Source organism: Thalassophryne amazonica, chromosome 15 (assembly GCF_902500255.1).
Source record: "Thalassophryne amazonica chromosome 15, fThaAma1.1, whole genome shotgun sequence".
NCBI classification, from domain to species: Eukaryota; Metazoa; Chordata; class Actinopteri; order Batrachoidiformes; family Batrachoididae; genus Thalassophryne; species Thalassophryne amazonica.
In genome coordinates, this window is record NC_047117.1 from 12,030,716 (window position 1) to 12,044,698 (window position 13,983).

Genomic DNA, 13,983 nt, shown 5'->3' on the forward strand with positions numbered 1-13,983 from the left:
CTTAAAGTAAAAGTCCCTGCTTCAATACAAACTATATAAAAAAGAACAAGATTAAAGAAAAAATGTTGAGGCAGAGCCAGATCCCCAACAAAATATAACTCATCCAAGACCAGTGGTCTATTCTGATATAAGCATGTGTCAAACTCTCTCAACCCTACAGACAGACGTGACGTCTGCCCCCTAGAATTATGTGCAAATGTATCAGATTGCTCTTTCCAGAAATCACACTTCAGAGTCTGGAATACTGTAAATGTTGCACTGAATTTAAGTTTATTTCAGATTAATCTGTTGTTTTGCTACAACTCACTGAAGAAGGTGAAATATCTCCAATATTTCTTGAGTAATTCATGTGGATAATTTGTGTTCAGTTTAAATAAACTTTGTAATTTGACATGTTAATGAACATGTACATTTGTGTCAATGTCCTTTGGCAAGAGCCTTAGTCAGGGTGGTGACCAAGAACCTGATGGTCATTACAGCTCCAGCATTCCTCTGTGCAGAAAGGAGAACCTTCCAGAAGGACAACCATCTCTGCAGCAATCCACCAATCAGGCCTGTATGGTAGAGTGGCCAGATGGAAGCCACTCCTTGGCAGCCCGCCTGGAGTTTGCCAAAAGGCACCTGAAGGACGCACACCATGAGAAACAAAATTCTCTGCTCTGATGAGACAAAGATTGAACTCTTTGGCGCGAATGCCAGGCGTCATGTTTGGAGGAAACCAGGCACAGTCATCTACTGTGAAGCATGGTGGTGGCAGCATCATGCTGTGGGGATGTTTTTCAGCAGCAAGAACTGGGAGACTAGTCAGGATTGAGGGTAAGATAAATGCAGCAACATACAGAGACATCCTGGATGAAAACTTGCTCCAGAGTGCTCTTGACCTCAGGCTGGGGCAACTGTTCATCTTTCAGCAGGACAATGACCCAAAGCACACAGCCAAGATATCAAAGAAGTGGCTTCAGGACAACTCTGTGAATGTTCTTGAGTGGCCCAGCCAGAGTCCAGACCTGAAGCTGATTGAACATCTCTGGAGACATCTGAAAATGGCTGTGTTCCGATGCTCCCCATCCAACCTGATGGAGCTTGAGAGGTGCTGCAAAAAGGAATGGGAAAAACTGCCCAAAGATAGGTGCACCAAGCTTGTGGCATCATATTCAGGAAGACTTGAGGCTGTAATTGTTGCCAAAGCTGCATCAACAAAGTATAGAGCAATGGGTGTGAATACTTATGTACGTGTGATTTCTTAGCTTTTTATTTTTAATAAATTTGCTAAAATTAAAAAAAAACTTTTTCATGTTGTCATTATGAGGTGCTGTGATGAATTTTGAGGGAAAAATGAATTTACTCCATTTTCGAATAACATAACATAAATTGTGGAAAAAGTGAAGCGCTGTGAATACTTTCCGACTGCACCGTATTGCACATCCTTTGTACAAAATTGTTAACACAGGCAATATGGGTTTGCTGAAGGCTTGTTATTGAGCAAACAACATGTACCGTTAATATATGATCAAAGAGTAATGTTAGCATGTGCTCTCGTAATTTTACTGAAAATGTAACCTTTCACATGTGTCGTTGACAATTATCTGATGAAATTTAGCTCAACGACAAGTCATCGCCTTGTTTAGCTTTCAACCCGTCTTAGCCATCTTTCTAAATATGATGTCACAGGAAACTTACTGTAGGCCAATAGAGGTACATAAAAAGAATGAGGTGAGCAGAGGCGCTTTAGAGATTATTGCCTTAAGGTAAATTATAAGTGATGCTGAGATAAAATGTAAAACTGCACTCCGCTAAAGCTCAAATGATGACAACTTTAAAGCAGAAGCAAATGAGGAAGTTGGTACCAACACACTATAGATGAGTGTTTAAACATTCAACAGAAGGAAAAACGCTCCCTTCGCCATAAACTTTGGATCTACATATAACTGCTCCCAACAGGAGTGGAAACTTTATAATGAAGGTATGTTTGCATTTCTTAATTTCCACTGTTTAAATCCACAGAGAGGTGTTGTTCCTAATACGGCTTTATGAGATTCTGGGTATTTTTATGTGTATGTGTGGGAGTGTGAGGGTAAAAACCTCAGGGAGCGTCGCTGAAAAGCCCCTGTAAGCTGAAAGAAAGTTTCTCCTCAATGCTGTCAAAATGCTTAGCCAGGAGTTTGAAGAAAATTATTCACAAAGGTGCTCAGGCCAGTATCTCCACTCCACTGGGAAATACCACAACACACACACATGCACACACACCTTTAATCAAACATGTTTAAACCACCGAAAGCCTTCAGATTTAGCAACAGAATGATTTAGTACATCAGAAGACAAAACCAACATCGTTATTAATGGTAAAGCCTCTGAGAGCTCTATGTCACCTCTGACAATTGGGCGTTAGGAGAAATCCTATTTTCAAACAGCTGCACCAAAGGAAATGCATGGCTGTCAATCACACAGATGCACACTGGCAGCAGTGCTCCAAATTAGAAGAAATCACGTTTGCAGTTATTAATATGTTGTATTTTATGATTATTTCCAAGATCACTGAACATGCAACATGTAACATGTTGTAATTGAGTTAGTGCAATCGCAGACCCTAGGGGAGTCTCCAAAATATAGATTCATCCTGTACACTGATGCCATGTATCACACAGCACTTCTGTCCAGGCTCAGTTATGTTAGATGCAGTTTGATGCGAGTGTCTTCGGCTACTGATATTAAAATTAGGCAACTAAAATTTTTCACAGCTTTGACTTGACATTGCACTGATTGCCTTTGGGAAGAAGTTATTACGGGACAATCCATCCCTGTCATGCGAAAGAAAAGAACATTTGGACAGGCTGGATGGGAATTGGCCTCAGGCCCTGCCAAGAAACAGAAGGAACAGCTGTCCTTGACACATACGCTGCACACAAATATCTGTGCAGGCGCGCAGACAAAGGCATGGACACGTACTCGAAGAGAGTGCGAGCACACGCACAAACTTGTCTATTGTTGCCTGAGGGCACATTTTTGCAGGGAAGGAAGCTATTCTACAAAACGAGGAAAGGAGGAGTCTACTCATATCAGTATCACGTATCTGCAGCGCTGCATGACAGGTGGAACAGACTGTTTCATATGTGTTTGTTTCAATGCAACCACTTCAACCCTGTAACATTCCAAAAAAGAAAATCTTTATTTTAAAGCTTAGTTTTTGGGTGAACTCTCCGTTACTTTATGTATGTGTTCTGCTGTAGTCCTTTTTTCTAAAAGAACAAAGGCACTTGGCACTGATTAATGCCTTTCTAAGTGATTTAGTCATTATAGTGCCATCTCAAGGTGGATCAAACAGCAAATTCTTCAAATGGAACCAAGAGCTTATGAATACAGTATTCAAAGGTATCACATATGACTTTTTGTCAGAACCCTTTATCATCATCAGTTGACCGATGAAAAAGGTCTCAGCATTCACTGAAAAAAAAATGCTACTTTGGATCAACTTAAAAAAAATTTATGTAATTTGTTACAGCTAATTTTTGTAGTTTCTCCCAATGTATATTTATGATTTTGTAAAGTGATTCCAGCAGATTTAAACTGGAAACCACAAATTTTCCATTAGACCAATGTAACTAAGTACTTTGAATGAAGTGCACTGTGTTTCACTTTTTTCAGTGTTGGTAGACCAATATACTGTTGTTCATTTTGGTAATGGTGAGGTTAAGGGTGAATGTTTGGGCTTGTTAGATGCACGTTCACAAATCTGATTTACACAAATGTATTAGAGTGTTCTTTGTGCTGGGAAAGGTGCCTACGGTAAAGGTGAGTACAATGTTGTGACCCCAGTGCAGAGAACAGTCCAGATGAAGTAAGTCAAGAGTTCTTTATTCCAAGGTCAAAACACAGGAGATCAGTCCAAACAGGTCTTTCACCAGATGGTGGCAGAGGGTTAACCAAAAACAGGCTAAATTGTTCAGTGACAAAGGCAATCAATCCAAAATGGCAGGCTGAAATCAGGATAATGAGACAGAAGCAGTGGTCCGTAATAAGAAAACAGTAACTAATAACAAGACAAGAGACACCATAAGCACGTGGAAAAACCTTTGCAACTGAGCAAAATTGATGAAATGGTGAGAACCTAATATACGTACTTATACATTAGGAGATGATGACAATAGGGCTCAGTTGAACATTACGCTGACAGAAAGAAACAGAAGATAGTGCAGAAAGAGGACACCAGATGGAGCCAGAAACCAGAGAGAAAGAGAGAGATGATCTTTGCAAAGTGTTTGATTCTGTTGACCAGGCTGCTATCTGGGACATCCTTAGAGTTCACTGGATGTCCAAGATGTTGCTAAAGACCATAGCCAGCCTGTGCACAGGTACTGTGAGGGCTGTCCAGAGTGGTGGTGGTGGTGGAATGACCTTTTCACAGTGAATACTGTCATTCAGGAATGCATTTTGGGTCCCACACTGTTCAGTGTTCGCATGGACTGGTTGCTGGGTAGCTTTTTGAAAACCAGTGGCTTCAGTGCCTTTGTTGGTGAGAAAAGTGTCAATGACCTTGCCTTCATTGATGTCGCCGTTATCTTTGTGGAATCAATGGATGCCCCAAGAGACAGTTGTTACATTCTCAATGTGCATGCTAAGTAGTGCGTAAACTCGACTAAGCGTGAGCTCCCACCTCCACTGTTGGCATGGGGAGTGTTAAGTTCCTATTCATCCAAAACAAATATGAGTAGCGGCTCTTGCATCTTATTCCACAGGGTGCTGTTCTACTATAATTGCTCACTATCCAAAACAGTGCTAAATCAGAATGAAATGGCTCAATCCGGCTTGGCTCCAAATAGGCTAGTTTGTAAAGTGCAGACCTGGCAACCCGCCTGAAAATGAAAGTAAAGTGTCCTCTGCTAGGAGTTTGACTGCTTACAGTGCACATTTCTAAATGCTTGAAAAATATTGAATTGGTGTTTTCTTTTCATGATGACCGGAGCAGGAGACTTTAATGTTTTGGAGGAATGAATGGAACGTTGCATTTTTATAGAGTTCTGCAATCTGCCTCACAACACTTTGTGATGGAAAAGTCCACTGTTTTTCTCCTAAAGATTGTGTTATTATTCTGATGGTCACATCTGGTACATGTTTAAGGGACTCTGTACACCTTTCTTTGGGCAAGTTACAGGCATTTGTCGTAGTGTTATCCAAATTTTCAGTCATGTCTGTATATGTACACAGAGCCTGTGTGCATGCAACAACAGTCTGTTGCAGCAGGTGAGAAACTGAGTGAGGAGTCTGAGTGTCTTGGGTTGCGATGATTCTGGATCAAGAATAACATACAGGTTCAAAAGTGTAGTTGTAAGCGTGGAAAGCGTAAAACCTGTACAGACATTCACATACGTTTGAAGTGACATTCACATCTCTGGGATCTTGCTCTTCTCAGATTGGGAGACACCTGGGAAGAGTTTATAGATTCATGAGGTCAGTGGACAGAGCCATTTGTTGACCTTTGCAGGAGAACAATATTCCAAGTGTTTAGTATCCTGGCACTTCCTGTCTTAGTGTGTGGTTGTGAGACTTGGATGTTACCCAGTAATCGAATGTGACAGTTAGGTGTCTTTGGTGTCCGTCTCTGACATCCTCAGAGACTTGGGTACTGCTGGAAGGACTTTATGCCACTCAGATGTGTGTGAGTGCGACTCGTATTGTGAGAGAATGTCAGCTACGACATTTTGGTGGTGCATTTCTCTGTCGATGATCCAGTGCTGAGGATTAAGTAGTTTAAAAAAAATAATGCCCACATTTATACATTCTATTATTTTGGCTTATGAATTAGTATTTATTTATATTACAGTCATTTATATCATGTTCCTGAGACTGGTTTTCCCTTTGAGTTTAAAGAGTAATTTTTTTTTATTTGATCTAGAGAAGTACATTTTTATTCTCATAAAAAATATATATAAAACTCAAAGAGTGCCCAAAGCTCTCTGTATAACTGTATGTGGACATAAATACACAGGAGCACAGATTGTGCTGTTTACCCGCTGAACTCACACACCAGGCAAGATAATGACTCCCACAGAATCCAGCAGGACTTGTTAGTGTTGTGTGGACCATTAAAACAGACTTCACTTAAATCATTTGAGAACAGCTGGGTCAGTCTGTCTCACAAACAGTCAGTCTAAAGGGAAGTGTTCATCCGTATGAGTTATGGCACATATTAGGGAGCTTTTTTACCTAAAACATTTCTTTCTTTTGTTAGTTTGCTGCCTCTGAATTGTATTTTCTTTTCCTCACCTATTTATGTGTTTCTGTTGTTGAAAAGCACTTTGTCTCATTAACTAAATAATTGTTGTACTGTGAAGGGCCCTATCTTGAAACTCTACGGCATATGGTGTAAAAGCACATAGTAAATTTGGAGTATGTCCAACTGAGCTTTGCTGTTTGCACGGTGTGTAATATGAGCACAAAGTAAAACACAGGGTGCAAAAGGGTTTTATTGAGTCACTGGTGCATTTTGGGTGTAATATGAATTAAAATACTTGTATGGGAGCTACCCCAAGATCTAAAGTACACCAACTTCTTTAGGTTCCTTAGATGACCCCAAAACACAATCAGGGTGTTCCTCCAAATTAAAAACTGTCTTGATATTCAAGATGATGCCCAAAATGTCCACCAAAATATATGTTGTTTGTTGCTATCATGAAAAAAACAAGCAAACAATCTAAACACTATTTTGGACACCATCTTAAATATCTGGCTTCAGGCCAATTTTTATTTTGGGAAGAATCCTGATTGTCTTTTGAGCTCATCTAAGTAACCTAAAAAAAATTGGTGTGGTTTAGTTTTGGGGGCAAGGGTCAAAACAAGGTGGACCAAACTCCCCTACAAAACTTTTAAGAGCCGGGTAGCTGGATGTGCTAGACCTTGACTTACTATTTAGATGCCTTTTATTACTTTGATTAACCAGATCAATAGGAAAACAAATTTGTTTTGCTTCTACAATGTGCCATAAACCTGTCTGCCACCTGCTGGACATGTCTGGAAATGTTTCCGACAATAATCTTATCATCACATGCATGATGGAAATTAGGAGCAGGTATGGTTTTAAAGTTATCTGTAGTTTGAAAGTCTGTTTCTTTCATTTCCAAAGCCCTGGGCTGGTGGCCACAGAAGTATCATTACTTGTCTATCATGTAACCCCAGTTAGAGCCTTGTTGGCAAAAGTAGAGTTGTAGAACATTGTGAGCAATTGGGAAAGTTTAACAAATGTTAAAAAAAAATTTTTTTTGTGACATCAGGGTAATCTAGTGCAAGAGTAGGTGAATGTAGACAATCGGGTACAATAGAATTTGAACCTACCATCCTCTGAGCAGACACCTCATTGTGATCCTCCTCTGCAACATCAAACCCCATGAAAAGCCCGTTGCACACTTCGACAGAACACAGTTTTGAGACATTTTTGGAAAAGTGTGGGGAAAAACACAGAAGGTGTATACGCAGAAACAATTGTGTATTGGAATCATACATATTTGGGTGCTTTCAGCAATAATGTAGTCGTATGTACGTGGATAAAATAGTAGGTAAGTAAGAACAGGCCAAGTCCTGTAACTCTTCCCGGGGATCCCAAGGCGTTCCCAACCCAGCTGGGAAATATAATCTCTCCAGCGTGTCCTGGGTCTTCCCCGGGGCCTCCTCCTGGTTGGATGTGCCTGGAAGACCTCCTTAGGGAAACAACCAGGGAACATCCTCAACAGATGCTCATACCACCTCAACTGGCTTCTTTCCATGTGAAGAAGTAGCAGCTGTACTCCAAGTCCCCTCCCTGGATCACCACTTTATCATGGTGGAGGGGTTTGTGTGCTCCAGTGATCCTGGGAGCTGTGCTGTCTGGAGCATTAGGTCCTGGGAGGGCTGCCCTTGACAAACTGGTCCCAGTTGAGGAGACACACAAAGGGTGATCTTTGACCCTTTATGACAAACACAAATAGGGATGGAATAACTTCGCCCGGATCAGTGAAACCGGGACCTCCTCCTGGTGCCAGGCCTGGCGGTGGGGGAGGTGGCAGATGAGCACCTTGTGGCCAAGACTACCACTGTAGGACATGGTGTCCTCTCCATGTGGGCTAAACAACCTGCAGGGAGTCTGTAGAGGGTCTGGTGCACTGTTCTTTTGGCAGTGGACAGGGGCAAATACCCACGCGGACTGACACTCGGCACTGAGCTTAATTATAGATTTTATACTCAACAACACTCCAAAGCTGTCATTAACAGCTTAAAATTGGACTCAGTGGGATTTTAAACCCCTATACAAACCTTGTAACACAGATGTTAAAAACTTTATCAGGCATGAGTGTGGAAGCAGATAATAACAAACCAGTTTAAAGAAAAAGATGAAAGAATCCACTATTAATGACTCTATAGTCAGAATACCTCCTGTGTCCATGCAGGCTGTTACAGAACTGACAATGGACCATTTTCTTAAGATGGAACTAGCTTCATTAAGTGATTACATCTTGTTTGTTGGAAGATTTCAGGTGAGCACCTTCGTCTTTTGCACCCCCTTCCAAAACAAACAAACAAACAAAAAACCCCAGTCAAACAAAAACAAAAACAAACAAAAAACCCTCCAAAAACAAAACAATTTCCAATCAAGTGACATATCTTCAAATGTTTTTGGATGGTTCAAGAGAGATATGAAGCTACTTTTTTTGCACAGTAAATTTAAAGGGGTGACATATACTGCTGATAGTGTAACATACGTTACAGAAGTCTGAAACAGGTCGTGTCAGACCAACATTGTGCTTATTGCAGGGTAGTTTGTCTTTGTACAGTCAGAATTGTGAGACTTTGAACTGAGCCTAGACGAAACTGTACCTATGTTTTAGGGCAAAATGTAGCTAATAACAGACTTGATGCAATAAGACCCCTTTAAATCTGAAAGATTCCAAAAGGTGGAAGAAAGATATTCCCAAACGTAAGAACACTGTAGCCCATTTGAAATTTGAAAATCTTCAGTGGCCCACTCAAAACACTTTAATCACAATTTAGATACACACGAGCCTAAGATGAAGTACTTTGGTGTGTGTGTATAGTTAAACTAGGTCAGATAAATGAAGAACTGTAATTTAAATTTCCTGACTTTATTTGTGATTACATTTTAAAATTAATCATTAATACTTTTGGTAAGTTTCGCCTTTATTACAGAATTGAAAATCAAAGACATTTTTGTTTATTTACTGTTAACAACCTTTCATATTTCACCTGGATTGCCTTCCTGGACCACTGGGGGTCCACAGCCCACACTTTGAGCATGACTGGTCTAACAGTCAAATTTCTTGGGATTATTTGAGAATTTAGACATGATGTTGCCTGTCAATTTATAAAGCAAAAATAATTATTTAAAAATGACTAATGGTGGATTTCTCAGTGTGGGTCGAGCAGGTTTAGTGTGAATGGAGGGACCCGGGTTCCACAGAGTACAAGCAACCTGCGGGCCTTCATTCCCATCAATCACCTCCAAATGTGATTTCATTGATAACTTCTGCTTCTCTGCTTGAAGCTAATCAGTGAAATCAGATGATGGAGTGTTTGGCTGGAATGAAAATCTGCAGATGGATCCTGTCCTCCACCGTAGATGGATCTGCTTCCCTGACGTGCGGATAAACACTTGTTGATTGAGTTTAAAGCACTTTCTGTGGGAATATTCACACCAGAAAGGTTCCTGTGACCTGAATTCACACAATCCTGATGCTGAAGATCTAAAGAACGATTGCTAAGAAAACTCTGATTAATGAACTATTTTTCTGTACTTATTTTCCATATGATGCTCAAAGCACTTTACATTGAACCCCCCACACACACTCTAGGAGCAACTTGGGGATGAAAGAAGTTGGAGATGAAGGGACAATGAAGGTGCATATTTTTTCAGTTGTGAAAAGCTGATTGACTCATTCAGGTGTGCTCGACCAATCAAGACCCAATCAGCACACCTGAGTGAGCCAATCAGCTGAAGGTAAAGCAGGTAGAGGTAGAAAATGTGCAGGTTTGGGAAACACCTTTACATTGCTGTGGGGGCGGAGATGAATGAGTGAAACCTGTTGTTATCAAGTCAAAGCAGGAAACCACAAAATAAATAAAGGGCTTTAATAAGAGTTAATTCAGTTTTCTTGTGCTGTACTTCTGCTTTAAAGGAGAAGCAGAGAAAAGCATGTGGAAAAGAAAAAGTGAGTGGCAGTTTGTTTCACAGAACCAGTTGGATTTCCTGAATATTTGAGCAACCATGTACTGCAAAACAGACTGCTCATCCCCGGATATGTAGTTTTAATCTTCTTCTTCTCTGACTGGATATCCTTCCTTTCACAATCCCACAGAGGCATTTGAAGGTATGAGTTTTGTTTTATTCAAATCCCCTGAGCTTGACTGAATTTACTTCTCTCCCCCCAAAACCCCTTTGTGATCTGTTTGAAACATAATCCACAGGCGGCACTAGGGCGTGGGCTTCCAGGGGCTTTAGCCCCAACCGTATATATATATATATATATATATATATATATATATATATATATATATATATATGGGTGATTCTTTAACTACTGGCACTATTGGCCTTGTAAATGTAATTTCCACCACACCATTGCCTTACAATATAAAGCGCCTTGGGGCAACTGTTTGTTGTGATTTGGCGCTATATACATGTGCTCTGATGTCACTGTTTATCTCCATAGAGACTACGCAAACAATCTTTCATACAAACTGTTTAAAGGGACATTACAGTGTTGTGGTGGAAATTACGGCAATAGTGTGGGACAACTACATTTTGTTTAGAAAAATCACAACAGTTGTATGACATTGAATACCCCAATATAGATAGAGATATTTTAAAACATTAGAAAAAACGTTTCTTTACCATTCATTTTTATCATTGAAGATCAAAAGTCTGGGTGTGGGACAAGCACAAAACGGCAATATTTGCATATAATGATGCTGAAAAAAGGTGAAAAAGTCATCATAGACTACTAGAACAAATTTCTTAACACACTTTCATTGTAAAGATAACTATAAAAGTGTAAAATTTCCACTTTTTTCTGTTTTTCATACAATATGATCAAAGGACATAAGTGCCCGTAGTCTAACAATCACCTATATATATATATATATATATATATATATATATATATACACTCAACAAAAATATAAACGCAACACTTTTGGTTTTGCTCCCATTTTGTATGAGATGAACTCAAAGATCTAAAACTTTTTCCACATACACAATATCACCATTTCCCTCAAATATTGTTCACAAACCAGTCTAAATCTGTGATAGTGAGCACTTCTCCTTTGCTGAGATAATCCATCCCACCTCACAGGTGTGCCATATCAAGATGCCTGATTAGACACCATGATTAGTGCACAGGTGTGCCTTAGACTGCCCACAATAAAAGGCCACTCTGAAAGGTGCAGTTTTATCACACAGCACAATGCCACAGATGTCGCAAGATTTGAGGGAGCGTGCAATTGGCATGCTGACAGCAGGAATGTCAACCAGAGCTGTTGCTCGTGTATTGAATGTTCATTTCTCTACCATAAGCCGTCTTCAAAGGCGTTTCAGAGAATTTGGCAGTACATCCAACCAGCCTCACAACCGCAGACCACGTGTAACCACACCAGCCCAGGACCTCCACATCCAGCATGTTCACCTCCAAGATCGTCTGAGACCAGCCACTCGGTTTGCATAACCAAAGAATTTGAGTTCATCTCATACAAAATGGGAGCAAAACCAAAAGTGTTGCGTTTATATTTTTGTTGAGTGTATATATATATATATACACACACACACACACACACACACACACACACACACACACACACACACACACACACACACACACACACACACACACACACACACACACACACACGCGTAAACTGACATTTCTGGAAGGATGTTATACAGTTTGTATTGCAACAACCTGAATTCTCAGATGCTTAGCAACCTTATGAATGGGTTAAAGTTCTACTACAAGACCATGGCTGTGTGCACATCTGGCAAATCTTGCACAGTAGCAGAAGTATGATTACAGTACAGTTCTAGAATAGTGCTAACTTGAATTCTGTGTGGAACAAACAGATTTGCGCACATACGAGGTCTGTTAGAAAAGTAACGGACCTTTTTATTTTATGCAAAAAATATATGGATTTGATTCATATGTTTTTACGTCAGCCAAGCTTGAACCTTCGTGCGCATGCGTGAGTTTTTTCACGCCTGTCGGTTGCGTCATTCGCCTGTGGGCAGGCTTTGAGTGAGCACTGGTCCACCCCCCTCATCGGATTTTTATTGTCAGGGAAATGGCGGAATAATTTGGGCTTTGTTCCATCAGAATTTTTTCAGAAACTGTTAGAGACAGGCAGCTGGAAACCATTCGGAAAATTAATTTGGCTTTAGGTGAAAATTTTTTGGGCTTCACAGAGATTAAGGAGTGTTACTACCGCTTTAAGGACGGCCCACAATGGCGCACAGCGCGCCGTGCTCCGAGCCGCGATCGACAGGCAGAAACGACCATTTCATTTCTAAACAGATGGCTGTATGGCTCCGGGACCATCGTGTGCAATTTCTCTGGTTATCACAAGAGCTGGACATCAGCCATTTTCCGGCAGATTTCACTTTTAACAAGAGATTTTGTCATGGAAAGCCGTGCGGAGGCTTCGCGCGTCACAACAGATTCGTTGATGGAGCGAGACAAAGAACACCTCCGTTTTGGAGTGTCAGAGGACAAGTTGGGACATGCCCAGCTCTCCACAATTTCTCTTATACTCACTCGACTGGTAAGCCACTGAAAGCCGAGATAGGTATGTCCCAACTTGTCCTCTGACACTCCAAAACGGAGGTGTTCTTTGTGTCGCTCCATCAGTGGCTCCGTCATGACGCGCGAAGCCTCCGCGCTGCTTTCCATGACAAAATCTCTTGTTAAAAGTGAAATCTGCTGGAAAATGGCTGATGTCCAGCTTTTGTGATAACCAGAGAAACTGCACACGATGGTCCCGGATCCACACAGCCATCCGTTTAGAAATGAAATGGTCGTTTCTGCCTGTCGATCGCGGCTCGGAGCGCGGCACGCCGTGTGCCATTGTGGGCCGTCCTTAAAGCGGTAGTAACACTCCTTAATCTCTGTTAAGCCCAAAAAATTTTCACCGAAAGCCGAATTAATTTTCCGAATGGTTTCCAGCTTCCTGTCTCTAACAGTTTCTGAAAAAATTCTGATGAAGCAAAGCCCAAATGATTCCGCCATTTCCCTGACAATAAAAATCCGATGAGGGGGGTGGACCAGAGCTCACTCAAAGCCTGCCCACAGGCGAATGATGCAACCGACAGGCGTGAAAAAACTCACGTATGTGCACGAAGGTTCAAGCTTGGCTGACGTAAAAACATATGAATCAAATCCATATATTTTTTGCATAAAATAAAAAGGACCGTTACTTTTCTAACAGACCTCGTATGTGCACATATGGGTGTGTTGGTCTTGAAACGAGGTTTGATCAAGTGCAGTACAGGTGGATTGCTTTCGTAAGGAAGCAGAAAGTGGTTTTGCCACAGAGAAGTAAAATCCTGATCATAGAGGTTTTGTTTCTCAAAATATGCATGCAGAGCAGTATTCATGTATGCATTACATGTGCAAGTTCACAGTGTCCATACACCATCACACTACAAAACTGAATTGAGAACAACCCATCCATCCATCCATCCATCCAGCCATCCATCCATCCATCCATCCATCCATCCATCCATCCCTCCATCCATCCATCCATTTTCTTCCGCTTTATCCAGAGTCGGGTCGCGGGGGCAGCAACTCAAGCAAAGCCGCCCAGACCTCCCGATCCACACACACCTCCCCCAGCTCCTCCGGGGGAACCCCAAGCCGTTCCCAAGCCAGCCGAGAGATGTAGTCCCTCCAGCGTGTCCTGGGTCTTCCCCGGGGCCTCCTCCCGATGGGACGTGCCCGGAACACCTCTCCATCGAGG